The sequence below is a fragment of the Hipposideros armiger genome, unplaced genomic scaffold (assembly GCF_001890085.2).
Source record: "Hipposideros armiger isolate ML-2016 unplaced genomic scaffold, ASM189008v1 scaffold_89, whole genome shotgun sequence".
Classification (NCBI taxonomy): Eukaryota; Metazoa; Chordata; class Mammalia; order Chiroptera; family Hipposideridae; genus Hipposideros; species Hipposideros armiger.
The window spans coordinates 1,311,187-1,325,113 of NW_017731439.1; the positions used below are offsets into that span (position 1 = coordinate 1,311,187).

The window sequence follows — 13,927 nt, forward strand, 5'->3', positions numbered from 1 at the left end:
CTTGTCTGTTCCCCTTCCCCCAATTCCCCAGCACTGTTCCCATCCCCCCAATTCCCCAATAAAAAATCTTTAAAAAAAAAAAAAAAGAATTTTCACATTTAAAAATAAACTTTTAACAAAGGCGATCTCTGGAAGGATACACAAAACAAATACACAAAAACTGGTAAAAGGGGCCGCCTCCAGAGAGTGTGACTAAAATCAGGTAGGAGGGAGGAGACTTACTTTTCATGTCTGTCCTCACGTGCCTTTTGGATTTTGTTCTATGTACATACATTATCTAGATTCTTAACTATAAATAAATTTGATATCATCTTCACTTCTAATCCTACCTCCTCCTAGAAAAAAAAAATCTACCTAAAGTATTTTTATTTAAGATAAGGAAGGCCACTGATAGAGATTCCAGCCATGACTGTGCCATGAATGAGCAATGCCATCGGGGAGGTGGCTTTAACCTGCCCCTCTCTAGGGTTGTGCCAATTCAAACGCACAAACCTATCTCCATAAACCAGAGATCAGAAGTTCTAACCATGCCACAGGGAGCAATCAGCAGTTCTCCTGTAACCCTGGTAGGAAAACGTTTAGAAAACCCTGCTAAAATAGTTCCACACAGTTTATCTGTAGTGATTGCCTCACATCTTCTGGCATAAAGTGGGTAGAGATGTATACAGATAGTACTGTTTCTCAATACTCGATGAGGTAGGAGGACAGGAAGTGGAACAGGCAGTTATCTGATGACTTATTTTCTTAATGAACTAAGGAGTGGAGGTCATGGTGGAGAGGAAGAAGGCTGAGGATGAGACTGGGGAAAGAATGACATAACAGGATGACAAAGAAAAACAAAAAAAGTCAAGGTTCTAGCTGAGCCCAGGACTTGTAAATGTGTAACAGAGAAGTCACCCTGATTATTCAGTTTCTCTCTAGCAGAGTACAACTGACGAGAAAACAGAAAAATTAAATGGCAGGAATTGTGCCACTGAGGAAGGTTGGCAAGTGACGGGGCCAATTCAGAGTGAAGAAATCAAGATGCTGGTAAGACGGCAGTCACATGACTTCCTGTGGGGTCCACAGGCATTAAAAAGGAAGAGAGGAAGTCAAGAGGAAGTCAAAGAACACCCAAGCGCCCAAGGAACAAGGACCTCTAAAGGCGAACAAATGAGAACTAGGAAGGACAGGGTATGTGCACAGAGGAGACTCTCCAAGCTCAGGATTCCAAAAGTGTCATCTGGGAGATGACAAGGCCCAGGAGAGCTGACACGAACTGGGAAGTAAAATTCCCTAGAAAAAATCACGTAAAGGGATAGTGGCATTTGGAGACTAGAAGAGCCAACAACGTAAGAGATAATGCTAGAAGACACAGTGGAAAGAAAAGTAGCGAGCCAGGAGCCAACATTCACAAGGAACACCAGGAATGGCCAAGAAGTTGGTAGATGGTGGCAAAAAAAATGTAAAAATTGGGTGGTATCGCGGATCAGCATGGACTTCAAAAATGATAGGCATGGTTGAATTAAGCCTGGAGAACACAGCCTACTATTTTCTCTACCTGGAATGCTGTACCATCTGGAGAATTCCTATCCATATTTCAGGTCCCTGTTTAAATGATCAATTCTTCAGCAAATCCTATCCAGATCCCTCAAAATCCCAGTCAAATTGCTCACTTCCTATCACTGTTCCCTCCAAAGCAATGACAATTCATACACATAAAAAATACACATAGCCTTTGACCCAACAATTCTACTCTAAAGGAATTTATCATAAAAAATATAATTAAAATAGGCTCACATTTTTCACTATGAGAATGTTCACTAAAATAATGCCTAGAATAATCCCAAACTGGACGGAAAAAATATTAATGTCTAAAAACAGAAAACTGGTTGGTTAAATTGTAGGTACATGCTTATAACAGAATATTGTGGGAATTAAAAATTGGTAATAGAAGTACTCACAGACATGGAGATGTATTGAGTGAACCACTAAGTGGAGGAAAAGGCAGGTTACAAAGCATACATGATAATCCCATTACAGTATGTGTGTGTGTGTGCGTGTGCGCGCGTGCACACGCGCGCACACGCACACGCACGCACACACACACACACACACACACACAAAGTGGAGGAAAAACACCAAAATGGTGATCATATCCAGATGATAGGATTATAAGTGGCTTTTTGCTCTTATTTTTGTACAATGTGTGTATATCATTTTAATCTTTAAACCTGAGAGTCATTGCCTAAGGACAGTACGGAAATAAATACGCAGGCAAGACAAACTAGGAGAATATGGCACTCAAAAGGAGTGCTGAAGAAACATACCATATTGATGTAGTCAACGTGCTCCCCAAAACAGTAGCAGGGTGAGTCAGCGTTTCCCAGCAACTAGATGCTTAAATCCCTTACTTCTGAGGACTTGCTGCCACACCTGAGTAACTAAGGATACCAAAGGTGCGGTCAGAAGATAGGCATTCTTAATGTTCTACAAACCCGTGTTCAGGGATTCCTGGTTTTCCTGTGTTTTTCCTCATATCCTTTTATTCTCAACTCTTCCAAAGGCCATTTTTATCTAACAATGGTACTGCACTTCACATTTTCCTAGGTTATCTATTCTTTATTTTAAAAGAAATGACTCAGTTGGTTAAGAGCTCACTCAAGAATACGAGCACTGAGCAACAGGGTCGCCAGTTCGATTCCCAGGCCAAGCTGAGATGCCGCTGAGCTGCCAACAGGTGGCAGGATGGCTCCATTAAAAATAAATAAATAAATAAATAAATAAATAAATAAATAAATAAATAAATAAATAAAAGAAATGAGAACTAGTCATTGGACCATAAACTTTAACATGTCTACAATTACAAGGTATAAAACATTTGTGATTCTTTGATAAGAGAAAATTACTTTAAAAAATTATATATGTATAAACACACACACACACACACACACACACACACACATTTAAAATATGTTAAGAATTTTTTTTCCTTCTTGAGCCAGGGAATAAATGAATTAACACCTGGAAATACTGCCTATCAATTTACTTGTTGAACTAGTTCTGAAGCATTTCCAGGCAATGAGAAACCTCAATTTGACAGAAAAAAAAATGAGAAAGGGGACGCTGATAGAAGCATCATTCACTACGAGTTCCTATTATTCCACAGTCCACGAATGGAAGTGACTTACATTATGAAACACCCCAAATCCAAAGCTTACAAGCTGAGAACACACTACTCAGCCACAGATAAAGCAACGTAGGCCTTGAGCTGAGCCACAAGCACCATGTAACTACTGAGCACTTGAAATGGGGTCAGTCCAACTGAGATGTGCTATAAGTGTAAAAGACACAGACTTCAACGCGTTACTATGAAAAAAAAAAGTAATATATCTCATTAATTTTATATTGATTACTTAAAGTGATTTTTATACATTAGATTATAAAATCTATTACTAAAAATTAATTTTACCTGCTTCGTTCTATCTTATTTAACATAGCTACTAGAAAACTACATGTATGGCTCCCATTATGATTGTATTGGACAACACTGGTCTAAAAACAGTGGATACCAGGAAAAGAAAAAAGTAAATGCTACTTCAGAGTACACAACCACGGTCATCATGACCGGACTCCAACCAAAGAATGTGTTCTGATACTTCGACTTCACACACACACACACACACACACGCCTGTATATCTTAGTCCACACGTCAAAACAAACCGTCTTACTCTCCCACACAATCGCGGTCATCATGACCGGACTCCAACCAAAGAATGTGTTCTGATACTTCGACTTCACACACACACACACACACACACGCCCATGTATCTTAGTCCACACGTCAAAACAAACCGTCTTACTCTCCCACACAATCGGCTCTGCAGCCTGCACTCTGACAGAGGGGGGCAGGAGCCATAAGCTAATTTCTCACACTCCCAGCACTTGGGAGGAGGAGGGAGGGAGCCAGGTGTGAGAAAGGCCAAAGCCGAAATCCACATGCTAACAACAAGCACGAGCTGAAAGGTCAGAAGGGGAGCTGAGGTTCTTTGCTGGAAGCTCGGAACCAGCAAGGAGAAATCTAAATCAAACACAGAGTCCATCCAAGGGTAACTACTGCTCAAAACCAGAGGGGCTTTTGAACTACTGAATTGCAGGTTCTGGTTCTGTGTGACAAACCTAAAACAAAGTAATACTTGTTCTTGAAAAGAATTATCAGTAGGAGGAATAGGACAGATTTATCGATGAGATTTCCCCATACCAAACAGAAAGTCAGCAAACCACTTAGACAATTTATAAACATCTGGTCTTAGTCCAGCACTAACACGTTGATTTTATAACATATTCAACTGAAAAGGCTGGAGTTGTTCTAATATGCTTGGAATTACTTTCATCGTTACACAACTCTTCTTTACCTTCTTATATAAGCTCTGTAATCATCAATGTTTACATAGGGTTTTCAAACTATCCAATTTTTCCTGTAAATATTTAATTCTCTTATTGCTACTGATCCAACTATAAACAACACAGCATTTTTATATAACATGTTTAGTAATGAGAAAGTAGGACACTGACGTCAACAGCACAGTCTATAAACCAAAAACACAAGAATAACAAGACAGTCTTTCGGACATCCGCTGCCAATAAAATAGAAATTTCTCCTCACTGCTCAAAGTTTTTGGTCCAGTTTATACCCAAGTCCCTCTGCATCTGTGGATCAACTTCTAAAATGAGTCTGAATCAGAACCAGGCACCTGGTCTGCAGGCTCCAGGCACTGGGCAGAGCTGTGAGTGCACAGGCAGTTAATTATCATCTGTATATTCTTGATAACAAAGATAAAAGGTACTAACTAGCAAGCCTTCTCTTTTCTGTTTAGTAAGAGCTTACTATCTAAGGATCTGTAATGATAGTGTCAAAGAAAATGGAATAAACCAATCATTCAGCCAGGTTCCTGAACAGCCACAACAGTCAGCGCACTGAAGTAGAAATGAAGTACACCGTGAAGCAATTTACCATCTAACTGGACAGACTGGGACAACTAGTGAATTACAGAAACATAACAATTACCAAACTGTACATAAGAGCGCTGAGAAACAGGAACTCAACAGGGCTTGAAATGGTCAGGAATTACTTTTGGGAAGTGGGATCCAAGGTCAGACTTGAAGGATGGAGAGTCCTGAGTGGGAGGCCACCATGGAATCCAAGGGCCACCATGGAGTCCAGAGCCATGGGAGGTGGAATAAGCATTAGTGCCGGCCGAGTGGCTCAGTCGGTTAAGAGCGCGTGCTCTGAGCAACAGGGTCGCCAGTTCGATTCCCACATGGGCCAGTGAGCTACACCCAATCTGAGCTGCCAACAGGTGGCAGGATGGCTCAGCTGGTGAGAGCACGTGCTCCTAACAACAAGGTTGCCAGTTTAACTCCCGCATGGGATGGTGGGCTATGCCCACCCACAACTAAGAAGGAACACGGCACCTTGAGATGAGCAGCCACACGCTGCCAATGGGCGGCCGGATGGCGACTGGACTTGGAGCTGAGCTAGCTGCACCCTCCACAACTAAGGTTGAAGGACAACAACTTGGCTATTCCCCTTCTCCAATACTGTTCCCCTTCCCCAATTCCCCAATAAAATCTTTAAAAAAAACAACAACAAAAAACCCTCGCAAGGTCAAAGGACCTTCGAAAGCCCAATGTACAATAAATGCGACACAACTTAGAGAACGTGAGTTTCTGGGCAGGTGATGAGAGCAAAAAAGAGCCCACTGCTGGACAATACCAACATGGAAGATCAAGAAGCTACTGTGTTAATCCAAGTATAAGGATCTTGGCAACTGGATGATGGGAACGACAAAGAGAAAAGGGGATAGACAAAGGGAGCGACATCAAAGAAAGAGGAAATCAAAGACTTGGTGTCAAAGATGACCTCTAAGAAAAGAACAAGAGTGTCCCCTTGAAAAATAAGTAGGGAAATGGGCTTGATGAGGCAAGTAATGACCAAGGTCTGGACATGCTGAATTTAAGCTGGTCATGGCATGTACGTTGGAAACGTACCCACAAAGACCCAGAGAGATGCGAGAGAGAAGCTCTGTGAAAGAACAGAGCAGAGACAGAGATTTGTGAATTGAAATATAAAGGTGGTAACTAAAACTCTGAGAGTTGGGAGACCATTTATTTTGTGGGTATCCCCAGACAGAACTGTCTTCCCCTCAAACCTCCCTCATCGTTAATAAATAAATATTACTTCTAAGAATGTAATACATACAATTTGATGATAATGGCTTAAGAAAAAAAAAAGACTGCATATAGAAAACAAAAAAAGTGAAAGAAATACACAAAAACGTTCACAGTGATGTCATTAGGTGGTGGGATCAACAATATTTTCTTCTTCCTAAATTTTGATTATTTCCTAAGTTCTATTTATTTTTTTAAATAGCAAGCATAGATTTCATTAGAAAATGAAAGTATTTTTTTAAAAGGAATGATCCTCTGTAAGCATTTGTGAAAGCTCTTATAGCTATACACCTAAACAGTGAGTTTTACTGTATTTAAATTAAAAATACTATTGACATAATGTTTTACACCTTCTATGCTGAATAAATATAGTTTTGACAAGACAAAGTGTTTGAGAAAGTGTTTTTCCGTAGGAATACAAATTCTTATAGCTTCCCTGCAGGACAATATGTTAGTATCTATCAAAATTTAAAAACTGAAAAATCTTATGCACTATGCCCAATAACTTTACTGCCAGCAATTTACTTACGGGCAGTCTCCCCGAAATATGTACAAGAGATGGGCAGTATTGTCTTCCTTTTTTTTTTAAAGCTTTTATTGGGGAATTGGGGAGGGGACCAGCCAAGTTGTTGTTCCTCAGTCTTGTTGTGGAGGGCACCAGTCACCATCTGGCTGCCCGTCGGCAGCTCGTGGCCTCTATGCTCAAGGTGCTATGTTCAATCTTAGTTGCGGGTGTGTGTAGCCACCATCCCATGCAGGAGTCAAACCAGCAGCCTTGTTGTTAAGAGCACATGTTCTACCCACTGAGCCATCCGGGTGGCAGCTCAGCTCAAGGTGCCGAGTTCAGTCTTAGTTGCGGGCGGGCATAGCCCACCATCGAACAGGCAGTCTTGTTGTTAGGAGCACGTGCTCTCACCAGCTAAGCCATCCTGCCACCTGTTGGCAGCTCAGCGACAGCTCAGCTCAGGCACAGCATCACTGGCCCATGTGGGAATCAAACCAGTGGCCCTGTTGCTCAGAGCTCACGCTCTTAAGCTAACTCTTAACCAACTGAGCCATTTGGCCGGCCCACAGTATTGTTTATAATAGCAAAAAATTTAAAATAAGCAAAATGCCCTTTGGGATGAGGAAGCAGGTAGGAAGAAAAGGAGGGATGAGGGGGTGGGGAGAGAAGGAATTTTCCTTAGTAATGTACACCTATGTACTTAGCCTTGCTACTTAAATTGCAGAATGCTTGAAAAAGAATGAGGGAACAGGTCTTACATCTCTTTACACCCAGGGCTCGTACCTGTGACCCTGATCAGGAGTACCAATAGCAGGACACACTCAAGTGTTTGCTGATAAAAAAGTCAAAAGCATATAAAAGGAAAATATTTACTTCCTACCTTGTAATTAGTATAAGTGGCAAGACTGCGCCTGTTTATTTTCTGGTTTCATCTATGTGGAATGTGGCCTAAAGAAGTCCATTACCTTATCATTAGCATTACCCTAACAATTATTCCCAGGATTGCATTTAGACCGCTGCTAACAAGTGCAAAGAGTGAAGTCAAGCATGAATGAATTTGAACACTACAAGGGTAGAAGCTGTCAGCACAACTCTATTATGAAACGCAGAACAAGAAAGACTATGTTTCAGACGCACCTAAATGCAGGGACGTGGGCCTGTCCATAAGCTTTCCGCTATACACCGCTGAGCTCCATTTCCTTGTGCTGCCGAGGTCCAAGCTTGAAACGGCACGGGCAGTCCTGGTTAGCGTAGTCAAGACCTAGCTAGAGAGAAACAAATGGTAAATAAAAATGAAGAGCAATAATAAACCCAGCAGGAGGCAGTCCGTCTGCATGAATGGCGTCTATTTCTCACTCCTTCATGCCCAATCCTAAAACTTGCTCTATTACTTCTTCACTCTCAAGGAACATCTCCAAAGTCCCAGCGCATCCCTGGGCAGGGTCACAGACTGTGCCTGTGGTCCCCTTAAAAAATCAACTCTCCTTTTGCACAAAATATCTTAGAAGATGGTAGTTTTAGAACACCTAGAAAAAGCAATTTTGCACTCAGTTGGGCTTTCTTCCTTGACAATTTTAACTCAGGGCCTTGATTTTCAATAATTTTAAAGAATTCTTTAGTTCTATGTGCCAGGTATCATGCTCCGCTTCACATGTGCCTCATTTTATCTTTACCACAACCTTTGGGAGCTACTGGGCTCACACTTTATAAGTAAGAAAAGCCAAGAGGGCCAGCCAAGTGGCTCATTGGTTAACACTTGGCTTGGGATGCCAGCTCTGAGCAGCAGGGCCCTGGTTCGAAACCCACATGAGGGCCAGTGACGCTGCGCCCTCTACAGCTAAGATGGTGAACAACAGCTCGACCTGGAGCTGGGCTGCTGTGGGGCTGGCCGGCAGCTGGTGTGAGCTGCCGTGAGCCGCCGTCCAATGGCCGGCAAGCAACTGTCTCACCTGGGAAGAGTGCAATCATGAGCCAGCTGAGTGGCGCGTTGGTTAAGAGCTGGCTTGGGATGCCAGCTCTGAGCAGCAGGGCCCCGGTTTGGATCCCACATATGAGGGCCAGTGACACTGCCCTCTACAGCTAAGATGCAGAACAACAGCTCAACCTGGAGCTGGGCTGCTGTGAGTCACCGGCGCCGGCATAGGCTGCAGCCCCTGCTGCGTGGGCTGCCATAAGCTACTGTGTGTAGCCAGCCGCCAGCTTGAGCGGCCAGCAGCCAGCTTGAGCGGCCAGCAGCCAGTGTGAGCTGCCGTGAGCTGCCGTCCAGAGGCCGGCAACCGATCTGCCTCACCTGGGAAGAGCGCAATGATAATACCAACGTGGGCCAGGAAGCAACGTCCTCCACAACTAGACTGAAGAACAAAAAGCAACTTGTCTGTTTCCCTTCCCCTGATTCCCCAGCACTGTTCCCCTCCCCCAATTCCCAATAAAATCTTTAAAAAAAAAAGAAAAGAAAAAAAAGAAAACCCAAAAGGGGTGAGGCCTCCTGGTCAAGGTCCTGGAGCCTGTAAGAGATGTGACAGTAATGCGGTCCGAGCCCATCAGGAGTGTGACAGCACAGTCCTGCCTCCAATTCTAACTAATTGCTTCCAATGCCACTGCTAGAATAAACTGAAGGTACTGTATTTGGGGAGAAAGCAAAGCAAAGGTTTAATTACTCAAAAATCACCTACTTTTAAAGCCTCTTAAAAATGTATTAATACATTGAGGGCAGGGGGTGCTTCCAAAAAAGCTGGGTCACATTCTTTATAAGCTGGGTTACCAATAGGTACATATGTTCATTTTATTGTTTATTAAATGAATGTGTTTTATGAACTCTTGCACCTATACATACATTTCACAACTTAAAAAAAAAACAACTGAGAGCCTGACTCCGGGGGCTGTCTCTGGAACAGCCAGCGTGGCACCAGTCGGGAGCCTGGCCCTCCATTATAAAGAAAAATACACAAGGTGATAACAGTGTAGCCAGATACCAACATGTTGCTCATTAGAAAATACGGATGCTGTGAATCTTTCTACTCTGCTATTTGTTCTGGGCAAGTTACTTGCATCACCAATGGCCTTGAGGTAGGTAAACAAAGTGCGCTCAGACTTGTACCAGTCCAGCCTTCCATGAGCCTCAAGTGTATTCCTTTAATTTCACAAACTAAACATTGGTGTTTTGCTGTTTGAGATGAAAAAATATTACTACTCATTCTAAGTAATTAGGATGTGAATGGAGAAATTATGTTTTTCTCTTTCTAAAATATACTTTTGCATGCAAGGCAAAAAAAAAAAAGGTAATTTAATTCCCAAAATAAAATCTTTATAACATCGATCTATTTTAAGCTGTTTATTAAAAATGTACAGTCAGAAGGGAGGCACAAAGGAAATGTCCACCAGGGAAGATTAGTCAGGAGGAGGAATAATAGTAAGAACATGAAAAAGAGTAACAAAAGAAAAGCATATTTTCAGTTTAATAAACTCAAATCATCTATATTGTGCTTTCAAAAGCACAAGATGCACAATATGTATAGTATAATCCCACTTTTATTAAAGGTATAATTCTATAGTACATATTTGTGGACACAGGAAAGGGTTAGAAAGGATAAACATCAAGTTGCCTTGAAGTGTAGGGGGTTCAAGGGGTGGTATGACTTTTGAAATCTGCTTTATACAATCTTGCGAAGTTAGGACTACTTTCCACTATGCCTATGCTTCGTTTGTAAATCCTTTAAGAAGCTAAAAAAATATTAATTTTATTTAAAAAGGTTCCATAAGGGCAAAGCTGCAAATTAACAAAATGTCATTTTAGCTACAAATCATAGAAAAATTCTGAAAGGACACGTGAAAGCCATAGACCCCCATGAAGATTTAGTTTAGGAAAGTATTTTTTTTAAGCTGATTGGTAAGATGAGTGTTTGGAAGGACTAGCTTTTTACTCCACTTAACTATTGCAGACCAAACCACAGAGCTGGGTCAGAAGCTCTAATACTGACTGGAGAAACATGAATGTATTTTCGAGAAAAGAGTGAAGCAGGAGTCACACAACAAAAACAAGCCTGAGTTATCAGTGAGCATCCTTGAACTTCTGTCACAGCGCCAGTGGAGCATTCCTCCCCTTCATCCGTTCCACCACACTCTGGAAACATGAAAACCTGCCCTTTGCACACAAGGCCACAGAGCTGAGATCAAAAAGCCCAGGCCCCCGTAAGCAAGTCAGAGGACACGTCACTCGCCACTCGGAACACAATGACGCACCACCTGACTTTCCCCCCAGAAAGGCCACTCAGAACACTTTCCTGTGTTCACAGTGCTTCTGCTGTTTGTTAATTGGGGTTTGCAAAAGTACTATATGCTATGGTTCCCAGACTTTGATTTCAGAGAGAGAAAATATTCACTAAGAAATTTTGGGGGGAAATAATATAGAATTATCATCTTTGTGTTTTATGATTTCCTTAAAAGGGATGTTAATACTTCAGAAGCAGGAAGGATGTAACTAACCCCAGAGCTAATACCACAGGCCAGAAACTGAGCAGCCAAATCATTATATCAATTCAGCAGATGCCCCAAAGGCTGACAAAACACTTACTCCTGATTTTAAAAACAAAAACCTTTTCAATGAAAATTAAAATGATACTTGCTGACTATCACAAAGAACATCTTCCAAAAACAAGGGCAACTCAAAATGCAACGGACTCTTCATGCTTTTAAATTTAGTTCGCACTTTTTCCAAGGGTTTGTTCATTTATATGTCCATTCATTCGTATTGTTTATATTGACATGTATACCAGATATACTGGTTTTCTAACTTAATCTCACAACATACTGTCGATGTAAGAACATCCAAACCTGTAGAGAATTTTTATGAGTTTATTTGAGCTAAGCTGATGACATGCTGGGAAGCAAACTTTCAAATGCTCCCTGGTTCGTACTTTTTAAAGGATTTGCAAAAGAAGCACATGTATGTACCTGAATATCTTGATGAAATGGGTAATTTGGGGGAGGGGAGGAACTATTTTTTGAAAACCTGAACAAATAACAATATATGAATAGAGAAAGTTACAAAAGCAAAGAACTATGCTTTAAAAAGGTACCAGGCTCAGACAAATTCACAGGCCAGTTATCCCCTAACATTTTTGGTAAGAAATGGGAAACCTTCCCAATTCCTTCTGGGAAAACTGACAAACTAACAAAGAAAGCCCAAGAGAAGAAAATTGTATGTTAACCCTACTCACCATGCCTAGATTTTTTTTTTTAAACTCCTGCAAATTTGACATGCAAAGAATGACACCTGGGGGGTCAGCCAGTTAGCTAAGCTGGTAAGAGCACGAGCTCTGAACAGCAGGGCTGCCGGTTTGATTCCCACATGGGCCAGTAAGCTGAACCAGTAAACTGTGTCCTCTACAGCTAAGACTGCGAACAACGGCTTGATCTGGAGCTGGGCTGCTGTGAGCCGCCGGCAGATGGCGTGAGCTGACGAGAGCTGCCGTGAGCCGCCGTGAGTGGCCCTCCAAAGGCTGGCGACCAACTGCCTCAGCCGGGAAGAGCGCAATGATCATAATACCAACATGGGCCAGTGAAGCTGCTTCCTCCACAACTAGACTGAGAACAATGAACGGTTCAGAGGTGTGTGTGTTGGGGGGGGAGGAGAATGACATCTGGTTTCAATCTTGATTTCTTTGATCCATGTGTCTATAGCTCTCTTATAAACTTTAAGTGCCTTTGTCCATTTTTTCAGTAGGTTTCGGGGTTTTTTCTTATTCATTTGTAAGAGCTCCTTGGAAATTAAGAACATTAACACTTGGTCCTGTTGCAAACGTTTTCCCTCAATAAAGCAAATGACTGCTTTTTCCATTCTGTTTATACCACTTGAAATAAAGGATTTTTTAAATCTCTCTGAAGTCAAATCTAATATCTTTTTGTAATTTCTTCTATCACTTGTCTGCTTCGAAAGTCCCTCCTAATTCAAGATCAGAGAAATATTCACCATCATTTTCAGCTAGATGGCTCTGGTCAAAATCATTTAAAAACATTTAACAGCCATCCCTTTAAAAATACATATCCAATAAAATCATTGCTCTAAGAAAATAGATGAGTATAATCACATTCACTTTAGTTGTACAAGTAAATGTGCAATATTTAAGGACTGGCTAAATTATAACAGTAAAATATTCTATGATAAAATACTACAAAATCATTCTATAGTATACTATCTGATGACATCGGGAAATAGTTATAGTCTGTTACTAAGTGGGGGAAAAAAGGCAGAACATCTCCATTTTTATATAAAAACTACATTTATTTGGCAAGCCAGGCAATCTAGACACTAACCTAAATGTTAACAGTGATTGAGCCTCCCTGGGTGTCAGATTGGAAGTGATGTCTTATTTCTTTATGCATTTCTGTTTTACACATTACTAAAATGAACATGTGTTGTATTTGTGATTAGAAAAAAAGTTTAAAATTCATAAATACATACATAAAACAAGTCACTAAAAATAATTTTGCCCACATGCTTAACTTGCAACCATCTTTCAAATAAAATTAACAATGGGGGACCAGCCGAGTGGCTCAGCTGGTTAACAGCTCACTCAAGAGTGCTAGCGCTAAGCAACAGGGTTGCCGGTTCGATTTCCAGCCGGAGCTGAGCTGCCAACAGGTGGCAGGATGGCTCAGCTTTAAAAAAAATAAAATAAAATAATAACAATGGCTTTCTTTCACTTAACATATTTAATCCCATTATTACAAATAGGATAATAAATATTTAATTCAGCAAAAGTACTCTTCCTAATTACTGGGAGATGTAAGAAGTAATACTTGATTAATATTCCTGGCAAAATGACGAAGTTAAAAACACCACCCAATGGCAATTAGTCCGCGGTCAAAAGTCAAACTCTGCTAATATAAAAACAGTTCCAGGGCCGGCCGAGTGGCTCAGTTGGTTAAGAGCTCGCTCAAGAGTTTGAGCTCTGAGCAACAGTGGTTCGAGTCCTAGCCCAAGCTGAGCAGCCGCTGAGCTGCCAACAGGTGGCAGGATGGCTCAGCTTAAAACAAAACAAAACAAAACAAAAAAACAGTTCCATTTCTCCCTTAATAAACTGTGCCTTAGCATGTGAACAAGCACTATTTGGTTCAACTAAACAGAGAAGCCTATTTTATGTACGCTCACCGCAAAACTTCCTGAAACCTTTCCAAAATTTCTATGAGCGGTCACGATTAGATGACAATCA

The 13,927-nt window shown here is 41.3% G+C and overlaps 1 protein-coding gene across 5 annotated transcripts in view; it reads right to left on the reverse strand.

Annotated features, from left to right (window-relative positions):
• The window catches only part of SLC23A2 (solute carrier family 23 member 2), a 122,224-nt gene that overhangs the window by 94,791 nt on the left and 13,506 nt on the right, over positions 1–13,927 (reverse strand). For 3 of the 5 annotated variants that reach the window (XM_019644622.1, XM_019644623.1, XM_019644620.1), the window contains exon 2: positions 7,854–7,981. The exons of 1 other annotated variant lie outside the window; for it this stretch is intronic. The gene's annotated coding sequence lies outside the window, so the exon portion shown is untranslated. The remainder of the gene's footprint in view (positions 1–7,853; positions 7,982–13,927) is intronic. One more of the 5 variants, XM_019644621.1, reaches the window with a different exon arrangement.